The 27,635-nt window shown below is 45.7% G+C and overlaps 1 long non-coding RNA gene across 1 annotated transcript in view; it reads left to right on the top strand.

Annotated features, from left to right (window-relative positions):
- Window positions 1-23,327, top strand: part of LOC137417346 (uncharacterized) — a 162,032-nt gene extending 138,705 nt beyond the window's left edge. Inside the window, exon 3 of the long non-coding RNA XR_010982417.2 lies at window positions 21,710-23,327. This is a non-coding gene — a long non-coding RNA (uncharacterized LOC137417346). The remainder of the gene's footprint in view (window positions 1-21,709) is intronic.
- Window positions 23,328-27,635: the final 4,308 nt, after the last annotated feature.

Below are 27,635 nucleotides of genomic sequence, written 5' to 3'. Positions count from 1 at the left end.
GTGAGACCCCAAATTGAGAAGCACCACAGTTTGGACAATGGGAATTGGTTTTTAGAACCCATAGTGTAAGTTGGCCAATGGATTGGCAGGGAAAGACCCCGGGTAATGTAAAGTTGTTAAAGTCATTTAGGAAATAGTTAGGATTGATGAACCTGTCGCACCATACGCAGCCACTTACCTGAGGTGATGATGATGACTCCACACCTGTGTTCCTTTGTTCTGTGTTGCAGGAAAGGAGAATTGCTGTGTGGATTTGTGAGACGCATCACGACGTGGATGAGACATTGGGGTGATTCCATCTCTCCCTCCTTAGGAGGGACTGATGATGAATTGGTGATGGCAAATTTTGATGTTGAGTTGGAGATGGCAAATTTTGATGAGAGTTGGAAATGGCAAATTTGATTGGTTAGGAGGGAAAGAAGACGAATTTGGTTTATGGGAGGAACAGGGAAGACAGTAGGGACGTTTGTTGATGTGTAAAGTAGATGTTTATGGGTAGTGTTGTGTTGTGTGGATACAGTAAGGGGTAAGGGAGGGGCAATGTAGGTTACCTGGTGGGGGGGGGGGGGGCGTACGGTAGGAACGTACCTGTCTCACCTGGTTCCCATGTGCCCCTAGTGTGCATTACCTAATATTGCGTGCACTTTTGCGCCCTTACCACCTTACTCACTTGTCTTTTCTTTTGTCTCCCACCTCCGAGGATCTGGCTTTGGGGCGGAGAGAGAGAGGAGAGGGAGGTGCTGGCTCCGCAGTTGTGGGCCTGTACTTTCGCTGCTTGCTGCCTGGATCGATACACCATATGGACCGCAATTTTTGTGGCCGCCCACCATGGACCGCAGTTCTTTTGCAGGCAAGCACCACCCGTGGATGGACCTCTGGGTCAACGTGGCACCTATGCCATACAGGTGAACCACTAATAGTTGGCCCCCTGACGGCCACAATTCAGAAATGGACGCGGTTGGCGCCTTTCTTTATTTTTAAAGAAGCAAGAAGGCCAAGTGGGCTCCAAGGCAAGACCAGCGGCAGAACATCGGCCGGCTGCGACACCACCGGTGACTATGAACACTTTATTGGTGCACCGGATGGTGCTGACTGTGTGTATGGGGTGGTGCTTTTGGTGCTTGGACGGGGTGCTCTGCACATTATTAAAGGCCGTAGGGCCACAGGGCACTCGTGGGTTGGTGTAACGATGCTGGCATGCGTGCTCTCTCTCTATGCATAACATCTGCATGTGTTCCTCAAAGAACAGGTCCTGGATCGTGGTGTAAATATCAGTCTTGTATAAATAATGCTCCCTACCGGCTGTATGTTTAGTTTGAGGATTCTTTCCGCGATTCGGTTATCCTGTGGGTGTGTTTCTGTGAGGAGAAGGGTGCAACGTCGCAGGGGGACATATTTACTCATTTGTGAACATCTGTAAAACTGTCGCACTCAGGGTTGAGTTACTAGTAGAGGGAACTACATCTGAGTGCCACACTAACGTAGGTAAAAATTTATCGGGTCGGGACGCCCCGAGGTAGAGAAGGGTGCAATGTTGCGGATATGAGATTGGCCTCCATCCATATCCGCTTGTAAATATTCCCCTATTTCCTCAGTACTTCCCAACTATCCCCAATTCCCCATTCCCTAGTCCCATTTTCTGTAAACAACACTCTGTAGACCCGACCTTCCCCTATTTCCCCCATTAAATGTCGCATCCAGGTCCACCGCATCTCACGTAGACAACTATAGGACATCTTGCTAGTTATTCTTAGTCTATGTCAGTTAAGGACTCGTTTCCATTAATTCTGACTCTTCATTGCACCAGAATGTGATTGTATGGCACCGTTAGGAAAGTTTAGGACCTCCCAATACCTCCCCGCAGCTCTTCCTCACGGTTCAGCAACAACAACAACAACAGCAACAACAACGGCGGCGGCGCGGGGAGTGCGCGTCCTCACTCCGGCTTGGTTAGCCGCCATCGAACATGTGCTCGACGGGGTTACCACGTAGGGGCTCGCTGTCAGCTCCTCGTCAAGGGCGGAGCCCGGTGACCCCACGCACCCAATAGAAGCGGCGGACCGATTCCATCTGGGGCGGGGCCAACGAGCCGAGGGTGTGTCACTCCCCGCTGAGCATGCGCAGGAAGAGGGAGGTGACGTCAGATGCGCCCTCAGCTTGGAGAGAGAAGACGCCACCTCCGAGCGCTGCGATACCTCCCCGCATCTCTGGACTGGACCGAGCTGTATCCTGTCCCTGAGCCAAGGTGCACCTTGTGCTATCGACTGCCTGTCCTTCCCTGCCATCAATCCCTGTGTAAGTCAGTCTTGTTCCGTTTGTCTGTGGTCTGTCGGGGCTAAGATAAGACTGTGTCTAAGTGCCCATCTTTTCTGTGCTTTACCTCTTACCTTGTAATCTACCCCTTTTCTGCATCACCAATTATATCCTCCTCCGGAGGTCTTGAGAACTGTACCCCTTGTGTCGTTTCATTTATCCCAGCCGTTGTGTCTTTTCCTTCATTGATTTAGCATAGCGCGATTTGGTCAACGTCGGGTGGAATCGGGTAAACTGTGCGAAGACGGCGGCCATTCCACTCGGCCCATCTTAACATCTAAGTCGTGTCCGTAACAATATATATATATATGTCCTCCTTATTGTCATAATAAAGGTTTGTTGAAAAGGTGATGACAAAAGCTCAACTGGTAAAAAAAAAAATGATGGACACACACACACACACACACACACACACACACACATACACACACACACACACAGTCCCATCTCCCGCAGCCCAGTCTGACGGGATAATAGCCATCACTAGATGAAGAACATTCAAATATTGTTGTTCACACACACTATTTATGTTTATTGTCATTGTTTGGAGATAAAACAAAAAGGGAGGGTTGAGAGGTGAGCGAACTATGTCTAACTTTGTAAAAATATCCTCCATCAATGTAATGCACAATGCATGCTGTTTGTAATATTAAACAAAGGAAATTGAAGCGAAGACCTCAAATTCCACACAGCCACATCCACTCCACAAAAGCCCCAAAACACACCTTTCAAATCTGCATGATCGCTTTAACTAGATTGGAAACTATCGTAGTGATAGGAAACAAAGAGTGTCTGTGAGAGGGCGGATGCCTATCTGGGAAGATGTAAGTCGTGGTGTATCTCAAGGGTCAGTACTGGGACCATTCTTATTCATTATTTACATAAACGATTTGGACAGTAGGACGAAGAGCAGGCTTTCCAAACTTGCAGATAACACAAAGCTTGGAGTTAAGATAGAATGGGTGAGAAACAAATTAGAAAGGAGGCGGTTACGAGGGAATAAAATAGAGATGTTTAATATAATGAAGGGTATAGACAAAATAATTGCAGAATAATTATTCAGCACAATAGACAGTGATGGGACCAGGGGCCACAGTTTGAGAGTAAAAATTCTCAGATCCAGATCCGGATCTTCACCAAAATCTAATAATTTCGTCCTTGAGACATACCCAACCTCTCCACCAAATTTTGTCGGAATCCGTCCACAACCTTTTGAGATATCCTGTTCACAAACAGACAAACAAACAGACAAGGATGAAAATATAACCTCCATCCCACCTTCGTTGGCAGAGGTTAAAAAACACCCACATCAAAAATAAACAAACAAAAAAAAAACCATTTTTCTTGTTTTATTGAAATCATCAATATATTGTTACAGATACGACTTTGATGGTATGGTGGGCCGAGCGGGATGGCCGCCGTATCCGTACAAGTTACCCCGATTGCACCCGGGGTTGACTAATCGCGCTATGCTAGACCAATGAAGGAAAAAGAAGACACCCGGCTGGGTTATAATGACACAATACGACACCAGGGTTTCGATTTTCAAGTATATTCGTACGGAAAAAGGTTAGATTACAGGGACGAGAGGGACATCATAGGAAGACAGGCACTTAGACACACTCTTATATTAACCCTAGACAGACCACAGATAAACGGGACAACGCTGACTCACACGGGATTTGATGGCAAGGAAAGCGGCAGTCGATGGCTCAGGTGCACCTGGCTCAGGGACAGAATCACGTACGGTGGTGTCCAGCAGATGCGGGGAGGTCGCTCAGCGCTCGTGGGTCGCGACTTTGGTGGAGATGCCGGGGAGGTCGCTCAGCGCTCGGGAGGGTGGCGTCTTGTCCTTCCAAGCTCGGGGCGCATCTCTCGTCACGTCCGCTACGTGGCCGCGTATATCCGGCGGGGAGTGACACGCCCTCGGCTCGCTAGCGCCGCCCCAGATGGAATCGGTCCGCCCTTCTGATTGGGTGCGGGGGGTTACCAGGCTCCGCCCTTGAGGAGGAGCTGACAGCCAGCCCCTCCGTGGTAACCCCGTGGAGCGCGTGGTCAATGGCGCTAATCGAGCCGGTGTGAGGACGCATCCTCCCCCCCGCGCCGCCGCGCCGCCCCCATCCCCTCCGTTGCTGCAGCCATAGTTGGTTGGGGAAGAAGATGGAAGGAGGTATGGAAAAGGTCCTAAACTCACTACTGATGCCATATAATCACATTCTGGTGCAACGAAGAGTCATAATTAATGGAAACGAGGCCTTAACTGACATAGAATAAGAATAACTAGGAAGATGTCCGAAAGTTGTCTACGTGTGGTGCGGTGGACCTGGGCACGACATTTAATGGGGGAATAAGGGGAAGGTCGGCTCTACTGATTGTTATTTACATGCAATGGGACTAGGGAATGGGGGATCGGGGAAAGTTGGGGAGTATTGGAGAAAATAGGGGAATATTTACAAGCGGATATGGAGGCCAAATTCCATATTCGCAACATTGCACCCTTCTCTACCCTCGGGGCGTCCCGACCCGATAAATTTTTACCTACTTTAGTGTGGCACGCAATGTAGTTCCCTCTACTATTAACTCTACCCTGAGTGCGACAGTTTTACAGATATTCACAAATGAGTAAATATGTCCCCCTGCGACGTTGCACCCTTCTCCTCACAGAAACACACCCACAGGATAACCGAATCCGGAAAGAATCCTCAAACTAAACATACAGCCGGTAGGGAGCATTATTTACAAGACTACGCTGATATTTACACTACGATCCAGGACCTGTCTTTGGAGGAACACATGCAGATGTTATGCATAGAGAGAGCGCGCTTGCCAACATCGATACACCAACCCACGAGTGCTCTGTGGCCGACGGCCCTTTAATAACGTGCAGAGCACCCTTTCCCAGCATCAAAAGCACCACCCCACCACCAATCGGTGCAGTCACCATTGTTCATTGGAATAAAAATAACTTCAACAACCCCTAACCCTGCAGGTGTCTCTTGCTCTTCTTGTGGTGCACTTGGTGGTAATTATTAGTGGTTCACCTGTATGGCATAGGTGCCCCGTTGATCCATAGGTCCATCCCCGGGTGGTGCTTGGCCGCAAACGAACTGCGGTCCATCGTGGGTGGCCACAAACATTGCGGTCCATATGGTGTATCGATCCCGGCAGCAAGCAGCGAAAGTGCAGGCCCACAACTGCGTCGCCAGCACCTCTCTCTCCTCTCTCTCTACCCCAAAGCCAGATCCTCGGAGGTGGGAGACAAAAACAAGACAAGTGAGCAAGGTGGTAAGGGCGCAAAAGTGCACGCAATGCAAGGTGATGCACACTGGGGGCACATGGGAACCAGGTGAGACAGGTACGTTCCTACCGTACGCCCCCCCCACCAGGTAACCTACATGGCCCCTCCCTTACCCCTTACTGTATCAACAAAACACAACACTACCCATAAACATCTACTTTACAAATCCACAAACATCCCTACTGTCTTCCCCGTTCCTCCCATATACCAAATTCGTCTTCTCTCCCTCCTAACCAATCAAATTTGCCATTTTCAACTCTCATCAAAATTTGCCATTTTCAACTCAACATCAAAATTTGCCATCACCAATTCATCATCAGTCCCTCCTAGGGAGGGAGAGATGGAATCACCCCAATGTCTCATCCACGTCGTGATGCGTCTCACAAATCCAACAGCAATTCTCATTTCTGCAACACAAACAAAGAAAACACAGGTGTGGAGTCATCATCATCACCACAGGTAAGTGGCTGCGTATGGTGCGACAGGTTCATCAATCCTAACTATCTCCTAAATGACTTTAACAACTTTACACTACCCGGGGTCTCTCTCCGGCCAAACCATTGGCCCTCTTACACTATGGGTTCTAAAAACCAATTCCCATTGGCCAAACTGTGGTGCTCTTCAATTTGGGGTCTCACTCCCCCGATTCATCTCCCGGTGCCCTCGCACAATTTCTGGGCTGCGGCGTGTACCTCTCCCAGTGGGTCTACCCACCTGCACACCTCCACCACTGCAGTTGCCTCCGAGCTTACCTGCTCCTTGCCCTAACCTAACTACCTGGGGAAGGCCCTCTGGCACTCTCCCCACTCGGTGCCCTCTCTGGCACTGGGCTGCCCGATCCACACCCGGGATCCTCAGGCACCCACTCACAACTACCGGCTCCCAGAGCCCACCTGCGGCCTCACCTGGCCGACATCCTCACAGTGGTGGAGTGCCCAACCAACTACACACACTAACAGGCTACACGCCCAGCCATTTCCACAACACTAATGCACCCATTCACAACACCATTCTGCAACCGCACCACAAATGCCAATATCCAACCACAATTTACCTGCACCCTCTACCGAACACTTACACTACCCGCCCCGGGTGCTCGTGAAAGGGGTCCACTCTTCCCCCATCCACACCTTCGCACCATGCACACCACTCCGTACCACTCACTCCAACTCTCTCCACACACCTGTACCTGCACACCTGTGCTCTCACACCTGGTGCCACCGGCACCCTTCTCTCCCCAAGCGCATTCGCGCTGATCCACAACACTCACTACTCACACACTGCTCCACACACCTGTCCAGTTGCACACCTGTGCAATCACACCTGTTCCATCCTCACACACACAGCATCATCTCAGCTAACTACTCCCCTCTGAAACTTGCGCTTCCCAGTCGTCCCTTTAAACTATTGCGCTCCCTCGTCATTATCATCCATACTAATCTACCTGCGTCCCCACTACAGGTATCAGTCACTAACTAATCTTAACGTTACCTAAGGTCATCTTCTCTAGATCCCTACACACAATATAACCTAACCCACCCGGGCTAGTTTTCACTGCCATACACCCCATAAACTATTGCTCCTTTGCCCCCCTGGGAAGGATGGTGGATTTGCCATCCCACCACATCGGGGGTCTCTCACTACCAATTTTGCACATCAAATTTCAACAAATCAAAAATTTGCCAATCACTGCCCATCATCTGCCAATCACTACTGCCAATCCTTTGCCAATCATCACATTTTGTTTTTCTCTAATTTGGGGTCCAAAACACTAACCTCATCACCCAGTCTACTCACTAATACCTCTCGGTGCGCCAATCCCTGTCCAAAGCCCGGCTTCGTAAAGCCAAGCAATGGATGCTGGTTGTTTTGTGCCAGCGGCTGGATGCGTCCGGCACTCGGTGCAGGGACGGGGGCTTACCCGTGCCGAGATCCCACGCACCACCTCGGCGTGGAGCCATCCAATGCCCCGATCTAGACCTGCCGGCACGTCTCACCAAAAAGTGGTCGCCATGACGACCCTTTCTATCGGGCTGCCAGCTCCGCCTAGTGGAGCCTGGACGCGGCCGTTCAAAGCGAGGCCCAGCACGCACCGAGGGCCCGACTCGGCTATAAGTCGCTCTCAACTCTACCCCATCTAACGTCGATGCTTCACCTGGACGCTTACACCCCGCAGCCCGTTCCTTGCTCACACATCCAGCCGTGCCCATGCTACCTTTCCTTACGCACCCAGGTACACCCATTCCACTCACAGCCTTGGTCACACACCTGACCACCGAACACTTTGGCACACATTCGTTGGTCGCACACCTCACCAATACACCTCTTCGCGCCCCCTCCTCGGTCACCTCCTCTGTGACAATCACAGGTGTGCCCTCATTCGCACACCCAACCACGTGCCTCACCACCAACTCCAGCGTGCATTCCCACTCACGCTCTACCATTCCAGGTGTGCATCCTTCCATCCCAGGTGTACATCCTCGTTCACCTGTCACAACTAACTCACGCTCCATGTCACTCCCACTACTTTCACCTCCATTCTTGACAGCGCACTCACCCTTACTCTTGACAGCGCACTCTTTCCTCATGCACCTGTCCGTCACACACCTTCCTCGCGCACACTCTCCCGTCACACCCTCTGTAACACTCACCACAGGTGTGCATTCTTCCTTGCCTTTGACAGCGCACTCTTTCCCCATGCACCTGTCCGTCACACACCTTCCTCGCGCACACTCTTGCGTTACACCCTCTGTAACACTCACCACAGGTGTGCATTCTTCCTTGCCTTTGACAGCGCACTCTTTCCCCATGCACCTGTCCGTCACACACCTTCCTCGCGCACACTCTTGCGTTACACCCTCTGTAACACTCACCACAGGTGGACACTCTTCCTTACTTCTGACAGCGCACTCTTTCCTCATGCACCTGTCCGTCACACACCTTTCTCGCGCACACTCTCCCGTTACACCCTCTGTAACACTCACCACAGGTGGACACTCTTCCTTACTTCTGACAGCGCACTCTTTCCTCATGCACCTGTCCGTCACACACCTTTCTCGCGCACACTCCTGCGCACACTCTCCCGTCACACCCTCTGTAACACTCACCACACCGCGCTTCCACGTGCTCCCTCGCACACGCGCTACGACCGACTCACTCTCGCCAGCACACTCACTCCTTGGCACGCACTTTTTCCTCACACACCCCAGAGTCGGATTTTCTCGCACACCTCCTTTTTCGCACACCAGACCGGTCGCACACTTCACCAACGGCCTCTCACGAACACCCGGGTCCATCTCGACCCCCAAGCTCCTTAAATCCCCTGGCGCATCATACGCACGACCATATTGGTCACCACTTACACCGGGTCCTCTTCCTCTTCGCTTCTCCTCCATCACCTGCGAATCCCTCATCCGGTTAATGAGCACATCATCACGATCCAAACACAGACTTTGGACCAATTCTTTTATCTCCTCCTTTATCTCTTTCTTATCCTCTCTCCGTCGCTTCTTAATTTCGCTCACCCCTTCTTCCACTTCTTCTAATTTTTGCTTCATCTCCTTCATCTCTTCGTGCGCCCCTTTAAGTTCTTCCTCTAACTCCACTTTATTTTTTCCTATGTGCTCCCGCACCTCCCGCTCTTTAACCTCCATTACCTCTACCACCTTGTCCATTTTCCTCGTCAGGTCCTCATGTACCGTCTGGCACTCTTTTTTAATTACCCCTACGTCCTTTTTCATCTCCTTCTGTGTCGATTTTAAACCCTCTATTACCGCTGTGTTCTTCTTTACCTGGTCCCCCAACTCCTTTTGTCCCACTGTCAGTTGTTCTACTCCCAGCGTCAACTCCTCTATACCACCTTGCAATTTTACAGTCCCCTTTCTCACCTCTTTCTCCATGCGCTCCTTACAGTGCCTCACCTCCTCGCGCACTCCTCCGACCTCCTCACTCACTCCTCTTCTGATCTCCTCTCCCATCACTTGCATCTCCTGCCCAGATGCCACCCTCATCTGCTCCATTTCCTCCCTGTGAGCATCCAGTTTGGTTTCTACCCCCATTCTGACCCCCTCTATCTGCTGCTCCATTTGTTTAACTTCCCTTTCCGCTTGGTCCCTCATGTCCCTCAATTTGCCTTCCATACTGTTTTCTAACCCCTCTAACCCATTTTTCACTCCCTCTATCTGATTCTCCTGGGCAGCCATTCTATTTTCTACCCCCATTAACCCATTTTTCACTTCTTTTATCCCGTTGTCTAACCCCTCAAAATTATTGTCTATCTTCCCAAATTTCTTGTCTAACTCCTCAAAATTATTGTCTAACCCCTCACTGGTACCCCTCGCTTCGTCCCTCATTACCCCCATTTGCTCACTCTGAGCCCTCGCTTCGTCCCTCATTACCCCCAATTGCTCACTCCGAGCCCTCGCTTCGTCCCTCATTACCCCCATTTGGCCCTCCAATCGCTCACCCTGAGCATCCATCCGGTTCCCCAACCGCTCACCCAATCGCTCAATTTGGCTCCCCATACTCATCTGTACAGCTGCCTGTAACTGCGCAATGAGGGCCTGCATGTCAATCGGCTGCATGTTAAAGCCCGCTGATACAGCCGGCTCGGCTACCGCACGCTCGTGCGAGGCGCCTTTTTGCGCGCCCGCTACTTCGTGCGTGACGGCGCTATTTTGCGAACCTGCCGCCCTCACTGCTTCGCTCTCCTCATGTCCCTCAATTTGGTCCTGGACCGACCCTGCTTCACTCTCCCCTACCGGACCCCAGCCGTCTTGATCCGCCATAGCGCGACTTTCAAAATTCGGTTTTTATTTTTTTATTTTCGTAAAACAAATTGAAATTTCGCCGTTATAATTTCGCGCGGGAAACGCGCTCCGAATCGATTTTCCCTCCCAAAATTTGGGCCTAACTAATTTAGTCCCGGGTTCGAATTCCACTCCTCGACACCAATTGTTACAGATACGACTTTGATGGTATGGTGGGCCGAGCGGGATGGCCGCCGTATCCGTACAAGTTACCCCGATTGCACCCGGGGTTGACTAATCGCGCTATGCTAGACCAATGAAGGAAAAAGAAGACACCCGGCTGGGTTATAATGACACAATACGACACCAGGGTTTCGATTTTCAAGTATATTCGTACGGAAAAAGGTTAGATTACAGGGACGAGAGGGACATCATAGGAAGACAGGCACTTAGACACACTCTTATATTAACCCTAGACAGACCACAGATAAACGGGACAACGCTGACTCACACGGGATTTGATGGCAAGGAAAGCGGCAGTCGATGGCTCAGGTGCACCTGGCTCAGGGACAGAATCACGTACGGTGGTGTCCAGCAGATGCGGGGAGGTCGCTCAGCGCTCGTGGGTCGCGACTTTGGTGGAGATGCCGGGGAGGTCGCTCAGCGCTCGGGAGGGTGGCGTCTTGTCCTTCCAAGCTCGGGGCGCATCTCTCGTCACGTCCGCTACGTGGCCGCGTATATCCGGCGGGGAGTGACACGCCCTCGGCTCGCTAGCGCCGCCCCAGATGGAATCGGTCCGCCCTTCTGATTGGGTGCGGGGGGTTACCAGGCTCCGCCCTTGAGGAGGAGCTGACAGCCAGCCCCTCCGTGGTAACCCCGTGGAGCGCGTGGTCAATGGCGCTAATCGAGCCGGTGTGAGGACGCATCCTCCCCCCCGCGCCGCCGCGCCGCCCCCATCCCCTCCGTTGCTGCAGCCATAGTTGGTTGGGGAAGAAGATGGAAGGAGGTATGGAAAAGGTCCTAAACTCACTACTGATGCCATATAATCACATTCTGGTGCAACGAAGAGTCATAATTAATGGAAACGAGGCCTTAACTGACATAGAATAAGAATAACTAGGAAGATGTCCGAAAGTTGTCTACGTGTGGTGCGGTGGACCTGGGCACGACATTTAATGGGGGAATAAGGGGAAGGTCGGCTCTACTGATTGTTATTTACATGCAATGGGACTAGGGAATGGGGGATCGGGGAAAGTTGGGGAGTATTGGAGAAAATAGGGGAATATTTACAAGCGGATATGGAGGCCAAATTCCATATTCGCAACAATATATACAGTCACATGAACAACTAAGTACACCCATGTAAAGTTTTGACTTTTTCAACATATTTCAACATACAGCTATTTGATGTTCATTTCAACAATATTGATAGATAAAGGATAGATAATATAACAAATATCATGAAACATTTACATTTTGTAGTCCATTGTATCTATCTATAATTCCAGTAATCTCTGTATGTCTGTGTGTTTGTCTGTGTGTTTGTCGTTTGTCTGTGACCGCTGTTTCTCGACAACCACGGGTCCGATATACTTGAAACTTGCCAGGTATATTGCTGGGGACCCGAGGATGTGCCTTTTCAAGGTTTCATATTAATCGGACAAGTAGTTACCGAGCTATGGCGATTTCTTTACCAAACTCCGCAAGCCGTTCGCTTTGGACCAAACCATTTCATGTAAATAGAGGGGGGGGATTGTCACCGTACTCGCAAGCCGTTCGCTTTGGCTTTGCGAATGGACCAAACCATTTCATGTAAATAGAGGGGGGGGGGGGGGGATATAATTTTAGATATATATATAGTACGGGCATGCCCTAGTAATTTAAATAAACATAAATGCAAATTTCGCATGTGGAAAAAGTAAGTACACCCTTACGTACAAACTTACAAAAGTAAGTTTATCAATACTTCATATACCTAAAATTAGAATCAGGTGCACCAGCTCAGGTGCAAATGGTTAGAACATCGTTGGAGAGGATCTTGGAGGAACCTGTCTCATTTAAACCTCAGATATTTAGTTTGGTTTGCTCTTTGTTGTTGAAGTGTGCGGCGTCACCATGCCGAAAGCAAAAGAGCTCTGTGAGGCCTTCAGAAAGAAGGTTATAGATGCCTACAAGTCTGGGAAGGGATTTAAAAAGATCTCCAAACAATTTGAAATCAATCATTCGACTGTCCAGAAGATCATCTACAAGTGGAGAAGATTCCAAACAACTGCCAACTTGTTTAGGCCAGGCCGCCCCAACAACTTCAGCCCGAGAGCAGACCGCAAGATGCTGAAAGAAGTCTCTAAGAACCCCAGAATGTCATTACGGGACCTACAGGTAGCTCTGGCCAGTGTTGATGTCAAAGTGCACGAGTCTACCATTAGAAAGAGGCTGCACAAATTTGATCTACATGGGAGGTGTGCCAGGAGGAAACCTTTGCTGTCCAGAAAGAACATCAGGGCAAGACTAAAGTTTGCCAATGAACACCTAGGCAAAGACCAGCACTTGTGGAACAATGTGCTCTGGACAGATGAGTCAAAGGTAGAGCTATTTGGCCACAGTACCAGAAGACATGTTTGGCGAAAAGCAAAGACAGCATTTGACCACAAGAACCTGATACCAACTGTAAAGCATGGTGGTGGAAATATTATGGTTTGGGGCAGCTTTGCTGCATCAGGGCCTGGGCAGCTCACCATCATATAATCCACTATGAATTCTTCATTGTACCAGAGGGTGCTTGAGGATAATGTGAGTCCGGCCATCTTTCGGAAAGTTGAAGCTCAACCGAAGGAGGACCTTGCAACATGACAATGACCCTAAACATACCAGTAAATCCACCAAGGAATGGCTCAAAATAAAGAAATGGAGGGTTCTGGAATGGCCAAGTCAAAGCCTGGATCTAAATCCCATCGAGATGTTGTGGGGGGATTTGAAACGAGCTGTGCCTGCAAGAAACCCCTCAAACATCGCACAGCTGAAAGAATTCTGCATGGAGGAGTGGGCAAAAATTTCTCCCAGTTGATATCAGAGACTGGTAGACAGTTATAAGAAACGCCTACTTGAGGTTGTTTCTGCCAAAAGGGGCAATACCACCTATTAGAGCCAAGGGTGTACTTACTTTTTCCACATGCGAAATTTGCATTTATGTTTATTTAAATTATACAATGGACTACAAAATGTAAATGTTTCATGATATTTGTTATATTATATCACCTTTATCTATCAATATTGTTGAAATGAAGATCAAATAGCTGTATGTTGAAATATGTTGAAAAAGTCAAAACTTTACATGGGGTGTACTTACTTTTTCACGTGACTGTATATTTCCCCTTTTTTGACACGGTTGGGATATCCCTTTGCGTGTCTCATTGTCTCATCCCCATTTTCTCATCTCATCACCTCTTTTGTCTCATCCAAGTCCCCAATGAAATTGCTTGTTTTAACGGATGAAATTGGTCTGGTGTTGATGTGGTGCAGGCATGATGGGTGAATGTCCTTGTGTAATAAGATCATGGATCCGAATTAGTGATGACAATAGATGGTGGTGCACTGTTTGGTCGAAGTCCTGGAATGAATAGTAAGGCAGAACCGTGTCTGGATGGTGGTTCCATAGATGGGAGAATTGAGGAATAAAAGAGTTGTTGAGGTGTGCAGTCAGTCTCGATTTTGGAAGTTTAACCAGAAGGGAATTACTGGAATAATGCATATGTTCTGTAATTGCTGGGGGAAGGGTTGGAGACCTAAGAGAGAGAGCACGACAAAGGGAAAGAGAGAGGCAGAGGTAGAGACAGAGGGAGCAATGCTGGAGAATAGACAGTCAAAACAGAGAAACCAGACCTGTCTGTGATGTGAGAGCAACACATCTTGTTCTTCGGCCTCATCATGGGAGATGCCAATAATTTTGAGAGCTTCAGATTCGCAGAATCGAGGAGAGATAGATATGTTGCTTGAGTGCCAGCCCATAATGGAGAGCAGTACTCCATTGAGATACAGATAAAGGCCTTGTCACCTTTGAGTAGATTTTCCAAAGAAGACTTGGATCGACGGAGGATACCCAGTTTGTGGTTGGTGTGATTTTGACCCCGGCCGAGTCATACCGAAGAATTTAAAAAAAAAATCGTCCATGCTACTTCCTCACCTGATGCTCAGCATTTAAGGATATAACATGGATACACCCCACGGGTTGGCTTCCTTGGGGAGTGGGGAAGTGGGGGGGGGGGGGGGGGGGAGGAAAGAGGAAAGAGGGATCTTTCTTATTTTTTGCCCGGCTGACAGCGGAGAGAAGAGTGATGCCACAGGATAGGGTTGTCGGTACCGAGTGCTCTGGGAATTTGTATTACTTCCCACAATGCCACCTCTCCTTGAAGTCAGTCTGGTAATGTCTCAAGTGTCTGCACGTGTGTGCGTGATTTGCATGAAAAAAAAAAAACAAGGCTAGCCCAGTGATCTACTGTTGGGAAAGACACCATGGGATCTATAGTGGTGAAATAATTTGTCTATTAAATCAGGTACACGGATTAATTGATCCATCCTTTCGAGATGCAGGACTAGTCGATCTGAAGAAGAAAATTTTCATTAATATCCCCTCCCCAATAAAACAGCTCACTTTAGTTCCTTTTGAAACACATTTTCGTTTGAGAAACCGTACCTCATATAAATGAATCCCAATGAAATAAAGAAACAAAATTGAGCCATTATTTCGCTCCAATAATTTATCCAGCAAGGGCAGCGGCTGTCCCAGGATCTGCCATGTTAGGATTTGCATTTAAGTCAAACAGACGCACCTCAATTACGGATCCCATGGGCGCAGCTGGACAGGTGCTCAACACGGATCCACGAGCTCTCCGTCAACCGTAAGCACCACCAAACATCTGCACAAACATCCCACCTCACTAAGCACTCCACACAATTCATTCCCAGAGCTGCAATCAGGACCATGTGCTACTCGCAAACATTTGTGCTTTGTACACTACCATACGTCATGATAGCAGCCACAAAGGCAAATACGTTTCACAATAAATATTTTGTGTCTTCACTTCACCAACTCACGAACAGTGATGGTAGAGTTCATTGGGGGAAGAAGGGGTGCATGGATGGGGGAAGGAGGGATGGGGAGGGGAGAGTAAAATGGGAGCAATATGTAACCGAACTGGTGCTGTCTCCTTTAGTCGTACATCTGGAAGCTCAAACAAGGGAACGCTGTTAACGAGTTATAAAACCACCCATGCCCATCACAAGTTGACCAATCGACAACACCTCTGAGGCCATTATTCACGTTGTATGGAGTTCAACGAAGGGAAGGATTGGTTTCTGGCATTCAAACAAGGTGATTCTTGGTCTTGGCTATGCCAATGACTAATATATCTTGAGCTTCAGTTTTCAAACGACATCCCGCAATCACACCAGATGATTCACATCGGCTGTTAAGATATTTAGATATACATATTCTCACCCACAAACACAAATATATAAATAAATTCCTCCTGTTTGGAATATATACAGATCAATGGGTTTGAAACATCTGTGTTACTTTGAGTGAGTATTAACAAATATACAAAGCTCTTTCTAACCAATCACTCAATCACTCACTCACACATATGAATCTTTAATACTCGCTAGGTGTGCTATAAAGTAGAAATTTTGCATACCGATATAACTTGAAGCTACATTTCCAAGGAAAAACAAAAAACTATGTGTGAATGTACATAAACGAAAATACCGATTAACAAAGGTCAGCTGGTGAGCCTCGCTCCTGCTCAGGGAGGGTCATGCGACCAAAGACAATTAATTACACGTCATGTGATCTTGCAAGGCACGATCGCTCCTCAAGGCCAAGGCAGCTGGTGTTTCTAGGTTTTATGGCAGTATGATTAGAGAAGTGTCTGTAGGTTTTTTTCATTTAGATTGTGTACAGTGGAAGGAAGACAAACAATCATAAACATGTATACCTTCTTCATTACATAATCTATTGAAAGCGTGCTTAATGACTGTGATATTGTAGTGTACTGCATTTATTGTCGGGATGGGAATTGAACCCATACCAGACAGAATCATATATTATAAATGCCATCTCTTAGCATTGCCTACCAACCAATTAGAATGCAAGTAATTGTTTTATTTTTGAAATTTTGACGTTTTTACGTAAAAAATTACTATAGCCGTAAACTTTAAAATAAAAAGCTCATTTTATCATTTATTCTTTATTCACTTGATTTTTTTCGCTGCATGCAGGATATAATCCCAATCCACTTCATCAAATACATGTATATAAACCTTATATTTATTATAACTGCAAGTAGGTTGCACCCCAGTATCTGCTTGCAGTCTGCAAGCATGCCCCACTAGTAGTATAATATCATTTGAGAAGTGTCTGTGGGTTTGCTTGTTTGACTTGTATACACTCCTGAACTGTTGGACGGCATACGTTGAAAACTGATGGTTCTACTCAGGGGTGCAAGGGAAGGTTTTAAGTCGTACTAGAGCCATGCAACTGTGTCGCCATTATGCCTTTGCGTAGTCCCTGCCTGTGACAATGGGTAGATTCCCTCCTTGGCTGTCCTAAAAATAAACATGTTTGATTTAAATCCCTTCAGCTGTTCTCAAATATCACATTTTTACCAGACATAACAGGTTTCACATCAATCGGTGAAGCAGTTTCGGAGAAAGGTGTTTTTTTTAAATAACGGGGTTCAAGCTAATATGGCTGCCAAACCACATGACATATGACATAAAAATGTACACTATGCATAAGTGAAGATGTTTTTTAAGGTTTTAGGTAAAATCCTTCACTCTTTCATTCCTCTTTTCTCCCGCCTCTGGAACAAACTCCCCCACTCCCTGCAATCCCACTCCTCCCTCCAGGTCTTTAAAATATCTGTTCACCACCATCCCCCATCCAAAACCTTGATCTTTTCTACCCCCGCTAATTCACCCCAGATACACTTTTTTTGAAATTCCAACTTCTTTCCTGGAAGTCCTTGCAGTGTCCGTATGTTTTATACCTCTCCCACCTCCCCTCAAGCCCTCTCCCTCCCACAGTTCTCTCGATGTCCCTGCTCTCAAATGTTGTGTTTGTGTCCTTCCCCTTCTCTCCCCATATTGTCTACCGCTCCCCTTATTATATGTTTTATGTGTCGGTTTGACTTTTTGTGTGATTAATGTTAGCTCTTTCACGAGCTTCGATCTTGTATTAAAAAAAAAAAAATCCAATATGGCCGCCAAACCGTGACCTGCTGTCATAAAGTTAATATATCAATACAAATGGGTCAGAGATCATGTACATGCAATTTCAGATTTTTAGGATCAGGCATTTAATTAAAACATTCATGGCTGGTATACCCCTCCCCCACTGATGTCATCATTATCATGCTTTTGTTCCCCATTGGGAGTACTTGACAATATGCCAAGTTTCAAATTTTTCCATTCAGCAGTTTCCGAGAAATCTATTTTTATTATTTGCGTTAAATCCAAGATGGCTGCTATACCACATGACCTATGACGTCACAATTATCATAAAAAACATTGTATGTGGGTGTCACTCCCACCCTGAATGTTTCGTTTCAATCGGACATGTGGGTCCTGAGAAAAACAAGGCTTAGCCCGTACGGACGGACCTACGGATGGCCAACCCGAAAACATAATGCTTCCGGCCACCTTCGGGGGCAGAGGCATAAAAAATTATCCTGGGGGTTCAGGATGGGGGTGCATCCCAATTCTCTTTATGTAACTACTATGGCATAGCGCTGCTTCTGGTGGGAGGGGGTATTACAAGTTATACGAAAATGCACCAATTCTGGGAGAATTGTCTTACCCGTGGGTTGTGTTTGTTCATTTTCTATTTGCAAGTACGTTGAAGCTTTAAACAGTGAACAAAGGGATGGTAGATAAGTCAGTGAAAACATTAGAAACATATTGTACACCATTTTAACAAAAGTATTGAGATGTGAGTTTTGATCCAACGTGGTTTAAATAATTCAAATCCATTCATGCAATCTCGAAGATGTTATGGTCAACATTTGGCAAGAAGCTCACACAGACCTCATCACTCACACTTTACACAAATTTCAGCTCAATATCTTGCAAAATCGTTAAAGTTAAAAAACTTACTGTGGCTTGATCTTTCAAAACTTTAAGTCTGCCTGTACTATTTCCGGGCTGGCAGAATAACCTAGAGATGTGCACACTCACCTTTGAGTTGTGTCGCCTGTGTCTGAATCTCGACCCAGCTATAAACTGTGAAAGAGATATTTCGCATGCAGGAAGATGCGGTGTCTTTTGTGAAGAATATGCTCGTTATCACTGGCAACCAGAACAAATTCCAAATTTCTTCCCAGACTGACTGCTGAGAAGGTCACAGCAAACCACCGAGCATAAACTTTGCACAGAAACTACTTCGGCAGAACAAATACTTATTTGACATAAGTACCATAGTATGGTACATTTGATTGATTGATACTATTTTCAACTTCATTTGATATATTTTCGTCCATTTCCAATGAGATCAGCCACGGTTGATTTAAGAAGTCCCAATGTGATGGAAATTTTGCAAAACTTCTGGTGCCCATTAACTTCACATTGAAGGTCAGGCAACTCTTTACCTTTTGATATGCTGATTAAAATTGTGTTTCAATACTTGGATAAAGCACCTGCTGCTTTTTGTAATCCGAAGAAAAAAAAATTCAAATACTGCAGGTTTGAATGAAGTCGGGAGAGGGGTGGTGCGGGAGGGGGAGAAGTTATTTCATTTTTACGTGTCGTAGTTTGGGGCTCTTGTCGATGGCGACAGCGCAATGTTAATAATACTTTTGTTGTTTGCGGTGTTCCAAATTGGTGACCTTTGGCAGCTGAAGCAATATTGAGCAAAAGGAGGAGACAAACAAACACATAAAAGTTAAAATCCTGCAATGCAATTTTAGTATGGTTTCTAGCCATGTGATTAATGATGGGCAATATGTATGAATATACCTCACATGAGAAAGAATCATGAGCAAATAAACACATTTCAGATGGAAATGAAATGTAAGCATAGCGGAGATTGGGAGTCAGAGATTGGTGTGGGTGTGGGGAGCGAAAGGAGAAGGGTGCATCACGGTTAGGAAGCACTGGTATACCTAGGTCTAGGAACTCGGTGTTGCCGCATTCCACGATGACCCCATATCCAACACCTTGCTGCATAATTTGAGATTGGACTGAGTTCGGCATACACTGGCAGCACTACAGTTGCGCTCCAACACCTACCAGGTCAGGGCCGCGCCGACCCGGGCATGGCCCGAATTCTGCCTTTGTGGAAAACAACACAGTTAATCAAGGAATATGCTCCAGAGCATGTAATATGGGAGACTAACCTTCTGCAGAACAGCCTTCACATGGAGCCAGTCGCCGAGGCATATCTCATCTTGGATGGAAGTCTGTTCTATCATCAAGACCACAAAGAAACAACAAGAGTTATGCTCACCTGCACCACTGCTCAGCTGACTTTCATGGTTGATATGCAAAATCATGGCAAGATGACCATCATATGCAAAAAGGATGAGAACATTATCACGCGCGAGTAGTATTGCATCGGAAAAACAAGATGGTTTAGTTACAGTCAGTAAGGACAATTTTGATTACAATATGAACAACATAGATGGAATAAGGAAACTCTCTTTAAGGTCTTTATCAATGAGAAAGGTGTGAAAATTTCTCTGAAAGTGCATGACGCTCAAGTATCATTTGACATAAGATCATATTTATTATATAGGACCATAGGAGGGCCTACTTGCCATAAATACAAATGAAAAACACCAGCCTTTAATAACAACCATCAATGCTCTCTTCTCTCGATGCGATCGATCAGATCAATTAAAAAAAATTTTCAATGGTCAAATTTGGAAACACCACCTTCTGCTCTGATGTACTGTTTTTTTTGTTTGTTTACAGGAATTACATCGTCTCCCCTACCGAATACACCAACACCCATCACAACTCGCACCCAACAAACACCACTCCCACAAACACATGATTTGTTTTCCGAGAAACATTGCTCACGTGTTCCATCCTCACAACAAATTCCCTCCATACTTCACTTCATGAGTTTAGACTTCACCAAAGAGCTGAACGTGTCTGCAATCTCAATACCCAATGAAGTTATCTATAACAATAAAATGCAATGGGTGTGTGTATGGGTATCTCCTCCATAACTCAAAAACCATGAAACGTAGCGGCGCCAAACTTTGCATGCTGGATGTTTAGGTAAATGTAAACACCAATTGTTTTAAAGATAATTAACGTGAGTGTGCTCCACAGGCTGCTTTTGCAAGCCATGGCGATGCAGCAGACAGCACTCCTTTTTACGGCGTAGCCCATCGGGCAAAGCCTTTTAGAACAGTTTGTCCGTCCGTATGTATGTACGTACGTATGTATGTATGTATGTATGTATGTATGTATGTATGTCCCCTCAAACGTATACCAATGAGAGCTGAGGATCTGGTCACATGACAGGGTGATGTGTTTACGTCTGATGTCATTACGGCGGAACGGCGGCTGACTCTCCACACACCGCCATTTTGATTTATATGCCGATCATGCTGAACATATCGTCGAACCTATCATGTATCACAATCACCATGCTCTACTTTTACGTTTTTCATTCAGAGTGAAACACAAACAAACCGATTGTTAAAATGACCATCAAATATCGAATGCATCGGCGTTATGTCTCTTCCAACAAAACGGTACGTACCCAACCCTTGTGATGTATAATCTAGATTACAGTAGATCTTCCCTCAGTTCTGTAAGTCAAACTTACCTCACGGATGTCTGGATTCCTCCAAAGTTCTTTGTTTAATGTTATGAACAGCATTAGCGACTGTTTAAAAAGCTAATCATATGTGTTTGTGGTTATAATCTTTTACAAGCCCAGCCACGTCGCTGTTAGACTTCCTGTCTTGTTTTACATATTATGCTTATCGATGGCCTCACACCCTCATTTTAGCTCAGATTCGATTTCTGTTTTCATTTCTGGTGGTTGCTGAAGTAGATTAAGACTCGGTGAAAATAAAGTCTGTGAAATTTGAGAACAATTCAAATTTATTTTTAAACAATCCCTGGGAGGCCAATAATTGCTTTTAATGGGGTACTATATGTTATGCATTCTACCGCTAGGCCTCACGCCCTGTCCCCTTCAGGGATTGCTTCTTTTTGGGGTCTACTCGACTTGTATTTCCATTTTAGAGGCCCCTTGAGGTGTCCCACACAAAATTAAAACAAGTCTGGTGAAAAAACAGATGTTTTAAAATGAAATCACATCGTTCTTTGTGCTCTGCAGGCAAAGATCATGCACACCTGTGCAGGCAGCATGATGCTCGATCTGCAGGGCCTTTGTTACACGTGATTATACGAATGGATGCAACTGAGGATGTTACATTTGCGCTCGTTTGGGGTGAATCTGAAGTTTTTGAGAGATTACACACCTTGATGATATCATAGAATTTGCATTTTGATATCATAGAACCATCTTACTGCTCCCCCCCCCCAACTCCCCACCTCCCTGCCCTCTCCCCTCCCCGTCCTCCCACTCCCCCAACCCTGTCTTCCCTCTGTCCCTCACCCTGCCCCCCTCCTCCATCCCATGTACCCCACCACTCATCACAACCCTCCTCTCCCTCCTCTCTTCTCCCTTTCCTCCTGTCTTCCCCATTCCCTCCTCTCTCCCCCTCCTCTCCTCCCTTCCCCTCCCCTCCTCTCTCTATATTCCCGTCAGAAAAGTGACTGTCGTGCCCGGCAATTCCGAGTACCTTTGCTGGGGTACTCTTCCGGGTACCTTTAATTCTTATGTGTAAATTGGATTCACTTAAAGTGTTTTCAGTTAAAGTCACACTTTTTCAATAATGTAACTACAACATTAAGCAAGGACTGAATGTATAGCAAGATATCTCAAAAAGTTGTCGATGGATTCAGACGAAACATGTTGGACAGGTTGGGCATGTGACAAGGAAGAAATGATTCAATTTTGGTGAAGATCCAACGGCCATCCAAGGTTCGCTCGGATGTACATAACAACGAGACAGGTAGCTGTTTCGGGGATAACTCCCCCTCCCCTCCAACCCTTCTAGAAGCCCACATTATCTGAAATCAAAAAATTGGAGCCCCATAGCCATTGTGCGGGCCAATCTTTTATTCACGTGTCAAGTTTCAGAACAATCAGCCGGATGATAAGGGAGGAGTAGCAAAAACAATGCCCAAAAAGTTAACGGATGGACGGACGACCAGACGGACGGACAGACATTCGGACATCGCAGCCCAATTTACAAGTTCATCTCTTCGAGAATCGAGATGAGATGACCTATAAATACATTTATAAATACTCTTATTAATCACAGAAGCTATTAATTGCAAAATAAAAGCCATGGCATTCAGAGCTCCCGTTCCATTTAAGATAAAACCCCAATTTTAAACACCTGGGAATTTTGTTCCTTCTAAATTACAATTGCATTACAATCCCATTACATCCCTCGTTCCCCACCAGCCAAAATTATATCTCTTCCTTGGTGATAGCCTGAAATATGATACATCTTATCGAACCGTAATTAGCAATATTACGCATTGCTCTAAAATATCCTGGACAAACATGCATGTGATTACATTCCTGCTTAATTCATCCTTATTTTAAAAATGAATTCTTACCTGTTAATTACTCGTGATCAATTACAAGTACATGAATATTCCACGATCCACATATCATGCCGTATATATGTGGAGAGAGGATTTAAAAGCTCGCAGATAGATAATCGTGTGCTGAGTAATTAACACAAACGATGGTCATGAAATAAATGCACCAATTATGGTGAACTTCATTTGAGTGATTACGCTATTATATACTAACAAAATGCAACATTGTATTTTCACATATGTGATGCACAAAATAAAGGAGAGTGAATATATCATTTCAGACTCACAGATTTTAAGTAATGACTTGAGGACCATTTTTATGGAATAACCATTTCTCACTGTTGAATATTGTTTTCTTGTGACAATGTGGGTACAAGGCATTGCCTTTATATATTGAACATTTCTGCAACTATCTGAAGTTGCCTTGAGGACAGTCAACATAGAGTGGGTAGTGGAACCATACACAGACCAGAGCAGGTGGGATAAGCACAATATGCTTCCTGGAGGTGTGGACTAAGCCAAGTGAGATTGATTGACCATCTATCTCATGGCAACATAACAATTTTCCTGGGACTAGCTCAGTCTCACTAGACCCGGTGGTATAGTGGGTTAGAGTATCCACTCTGAGTCTGGGAGGTCGGTGTAATCCCATCCGATTCATTGCTGAAACGTATAGAGCACAGACAAAAAATGCTGGGAAAAGGCAATGGTGAAAATCAACCGGTATAAACCTGGCCAGGAAACTATACTTCGGTAGCACCAATGCTCTCTCAAGAGTATAGCACATCAAAAAAGTGCAATCTCTTGACACTTATAATTAAAATTCTTAATACTGCTCCATTCAGTCAGCTTTGAACCCACAGCACTTAGCCCACCTAGCTGGGCCAACCATCATTTATACTGACTTGCTATATGTACCTATACACTGTGGATTAAATAGAGCTGAAGTAGCAAGATATATAAAACCTCAAAAAAAAGCAATGGAAAAATATACCAAAAAAGCAAAGGAAAAATATACCAAAAAAGCAATGGAAAAATATACCAAAAAAGCAATGGCAAAACCTCCAAAAAAGCAATGGCAAAAACCTACAAAAAAAGCAATGGCAAAAGCCTACAAAACAAAGCAATGGCAAAAACATAGCAAAAAAATAAATATGTAAAAAACCTACCAAAACAAAGCCATGGCAAAAACCTACAAAAACAAGCGTTACGCCTAGGTCCCCCGTCGGTGAAGTGATGTGAGTTGACAAACTGGAAGACTCAAGGCGGCCATCTTGGATTCTGACGTGGCGACCCAATTTTTAATAGCCTTCTTCCTTATGCCTAGATCCACCCACACACCAGATTAGAAGTTAGTAGTTCGTTTATATTTCAAGATATTCCACTCACAAGGTTCAGACATACATGGCGGCGGCCATCTTGGATTTTGACATGGCGACCCAATTTTCAATAGCGTTCTTCCTTATGCCGAGATCCACCCACACACCAGATTAAAAGTTAGTAGTTCGTTTATTTTTCAAGATATTTCGCTCACAAGGTTCAGACATATATATGATGGCGGCCACCTTGGATTTTGACATGGCGACACAATTTTCAATAGCTTTCTTCCTTATGCCGAGAAACACCCACACACCAGATTAGAAGTTGGTACTTCGCTTATTTTTCAAGATATTTCGCTCACAAGGTTCAGATATATATATGGTGGCGGCCATCTTGGATTTTGACGTGGCGAACCAATTTTCAACAGGGTTCTTCCTTATGCCTAGATACACCCACACACCAGATTAGAAGTTGGTACTTCGCTTATTTTTCAAGATAATCCGCTCACAAGGTTCAGACATACATGGCGTCAGACATACATGGCGGCGGCCATCTTGGATTTTGACGTGGGTTGCATCCACACACCAAATTCGAATGCGGTCCTTCGCCTATGCACACACGCACATATGCACGCACGCCCGCACGCACGGACGGACACATGGACGGAGGGGAAAACCATAGTCCGCCTTTCGCTCCGCGGTGCGACGGGGGACAAAAAAGCAATGGCAAAGGCCGACAAAACAAAGCAATGGCAAAAACCTAGCAAAAAAAAAAAACCATGGCAAAAACCTACCAAAACAAAGCAATGGCAAAAACCTACCAAAAAGCAATGGCAAAAACCTGCAAAACAAAACAATGGCAAAAACATACCAAAACAAAGCCATGGCAAAAACCTACCAAAAAAAAACCATGGCAAAAACCTACAAAAATAAAACAAAACTGGCAAAAACCTACAAAAAAGCAATGGCAAAAGCCTGCAAAAATGCAATGGCAAAAACCTACAAAAATGCAATGGCAAAAACGTACAAAAGAAAACAGCAATGGCAAAAGCAAACAAAAAAGGCGATGGCAAAAACCTACAAAACAAATAAGCAATGGCAAAAACCCCCAAAAAAGCAATGGAAAAGGCCTACAAAAAAGCAATGGCAAAGGCCTACAAAAAAAGCAATGGCATTAACTTACATAAAGCAATGGCAAAAACCTACAAAAAAGCAATGACAAAAACCTACAAAAGAAAAAAGCAATGGCAAAAACCTACAAAAGAAAAAAGCAATGGCAAAAACCTACAAAAAAAAAAGCAATGACAAAAACCAAGAACCAAAGGCAATGGAAAAAACTTACAAAATAAAAAAGCAATGGCAAAAGCCTACAAAAAAGTAATGGCGAAAATCTACCAAAAAATAGAAAAACAATGGCAAAAGTAAAAATCCAAAAATAATTTACACCATTAAATACACATTTATTTTAAGCATTTTGTACATAAAGACATAGAGATAAAGATACATTATACCATGGTGACTTTGTAACAGTCTGAACATTGGACTTGTAAACTCCCTTGGAGATGCTGATGCTGACCTGCACCCTCCCGCACTGTTTGGCATCCCCATTGGCTGAATATATAGCACAGGTTTTGTAGAAATCGGGCATTTATTAAGGGAGTTATTGAACAACACACACGACACACACCACACACCTTTCTGGCTTTATCGCAGAGATGGTTCCATTCCCGGGCAGACTATAATCTGTCAGATTTGGTTCTGCACTGGCAAGGTGTTGCAGCACAAAATGCGCTAGCTTCGACCATGTGACAAAGGAAAAGGTTAGATGTGCGACTAGATACGGGAGTACAAGGCAGCTATAGGTAAAGCTAAGAGGGTTGTAAAGGTTAGTGAAAGGCTAATAAGGTGAGAGTTTATAGCTGGGTCAGGATCCAAAGCTGGACATACGTTAAGGGCTCTATCATGTCAGCCCCATATATCCCAATGAGCCATTAATAATATTATGCACAGCAATTGGGCATTGGGCATTGAAAAAGGTGCATTCAATAACCTGATTTACAAACTATGTTTGAGTACCTGAAAATACAAATTACCTAATTTCGAACACATTGTAAGGAAGACGAAGGTAACTAATAAGCTTTTTCTTTTATCTCATTCAATGTTTTTCTGATGTTGCCTGAGCCGAAAGTCAAAGTTGCAGCAAAAATGCCCAAAAGTGCCTGGATCAACAGCACCTGTACTGTATATTGGACTCAGAAACAAGAGAGCACAAGATGTTCAATACCCAGGGCTCTCTTATAGTTCTCTTGTGCCCCCAGGAAATAAAGGACTTTCAAAGGGACAATGAATGCCAACAAGGCATTTTCGGTGCATCCACTGTGTCTGAGTTTTTAGCGAAATTGCCTTTGCTGGGGCGAAATCTGCAATTTAAATAATCTTTTCAACATAATTTTCAGCATTTAAATCAGGGGCGGGCAACCTTTTCAGAGTGAGGGCCAGATGAGACTTTTGGAAGGAGATCGCGGGCCGGAGTGAAAAACGAAATCTCAGAATTACTATATTTTGTTTACATGAATAGATTGTACAAAAATTGCATTGAACACTCTACAAATCAATGAGACTGCTGGTGCTGTTTGCCATGAAGAAGTATTTCCATGTCTGGCTCGATGGTTGAGGTAGACAACAGAAGAATGTCATTGAGGTGGCGGTCCAAGAGTTGGGAGCGAAGGTGAGACTTCGTGTACTTCATTTTCGAGAAGAGCTGTTCACAGCAGTAGGTGCTGCCGAACATGGCCACAATGCGTTGGACATGGGCAATGTATTTTTGAAAATTGTTAGAAGGGAGAACGGTGTCGCGGAAGAAGGACAATGGAGAAGAGGTGCGGAACTTCGCCTTCATTTCATCGTTGCACTGCAGCTCCACCAACTCCATCTGTAAGGAGGCAGGGGCGTCTTCCACGGGGAAGTCAAAGGCAGCAGTGAAAAGCTTGAAGTCCGCAGCCAGCACCCTGACTCCTGCAAAACGGGAAGCAAATTCCTCACGTAGAGAGTTGACGACACTAACGCAAGTGCCCAGGTCCACATCGTCAGGGGCACATGCAGCAAGGCGAGGAAAATGCACAAACTGACCAGAAGCCAATTGAGCCTCCCACAAGCGCAGTTTAACCTCGAAGGCAGTGATGTGCGCGTACATGTCTGTCACGAGAATGTCTTTGCCTTGCAGCTTTATGTTGAGGGTGTTCAGGTGCGCCGTGATGTCCGTGA

The sequence above is a fragment of the Myxine glutinosa genome, chromosome 6, assembly GCF_964187855.1.
Source record: "Myxine glutinosa chromosome 6, kmMyxGlut1.1, whole genome shotgun sequence".
In the NCBI taxonomy this organism is placed as follows: domain Eukaryota; kingdom Metazoa; phylum Chordata; class Myxini; order Myxiniformes; family Myxinidae; genus Myxine; species Myxine glutinosa.
This window is presented reverse-complemented; position numbering and strand designations above follow the sequence as displayed.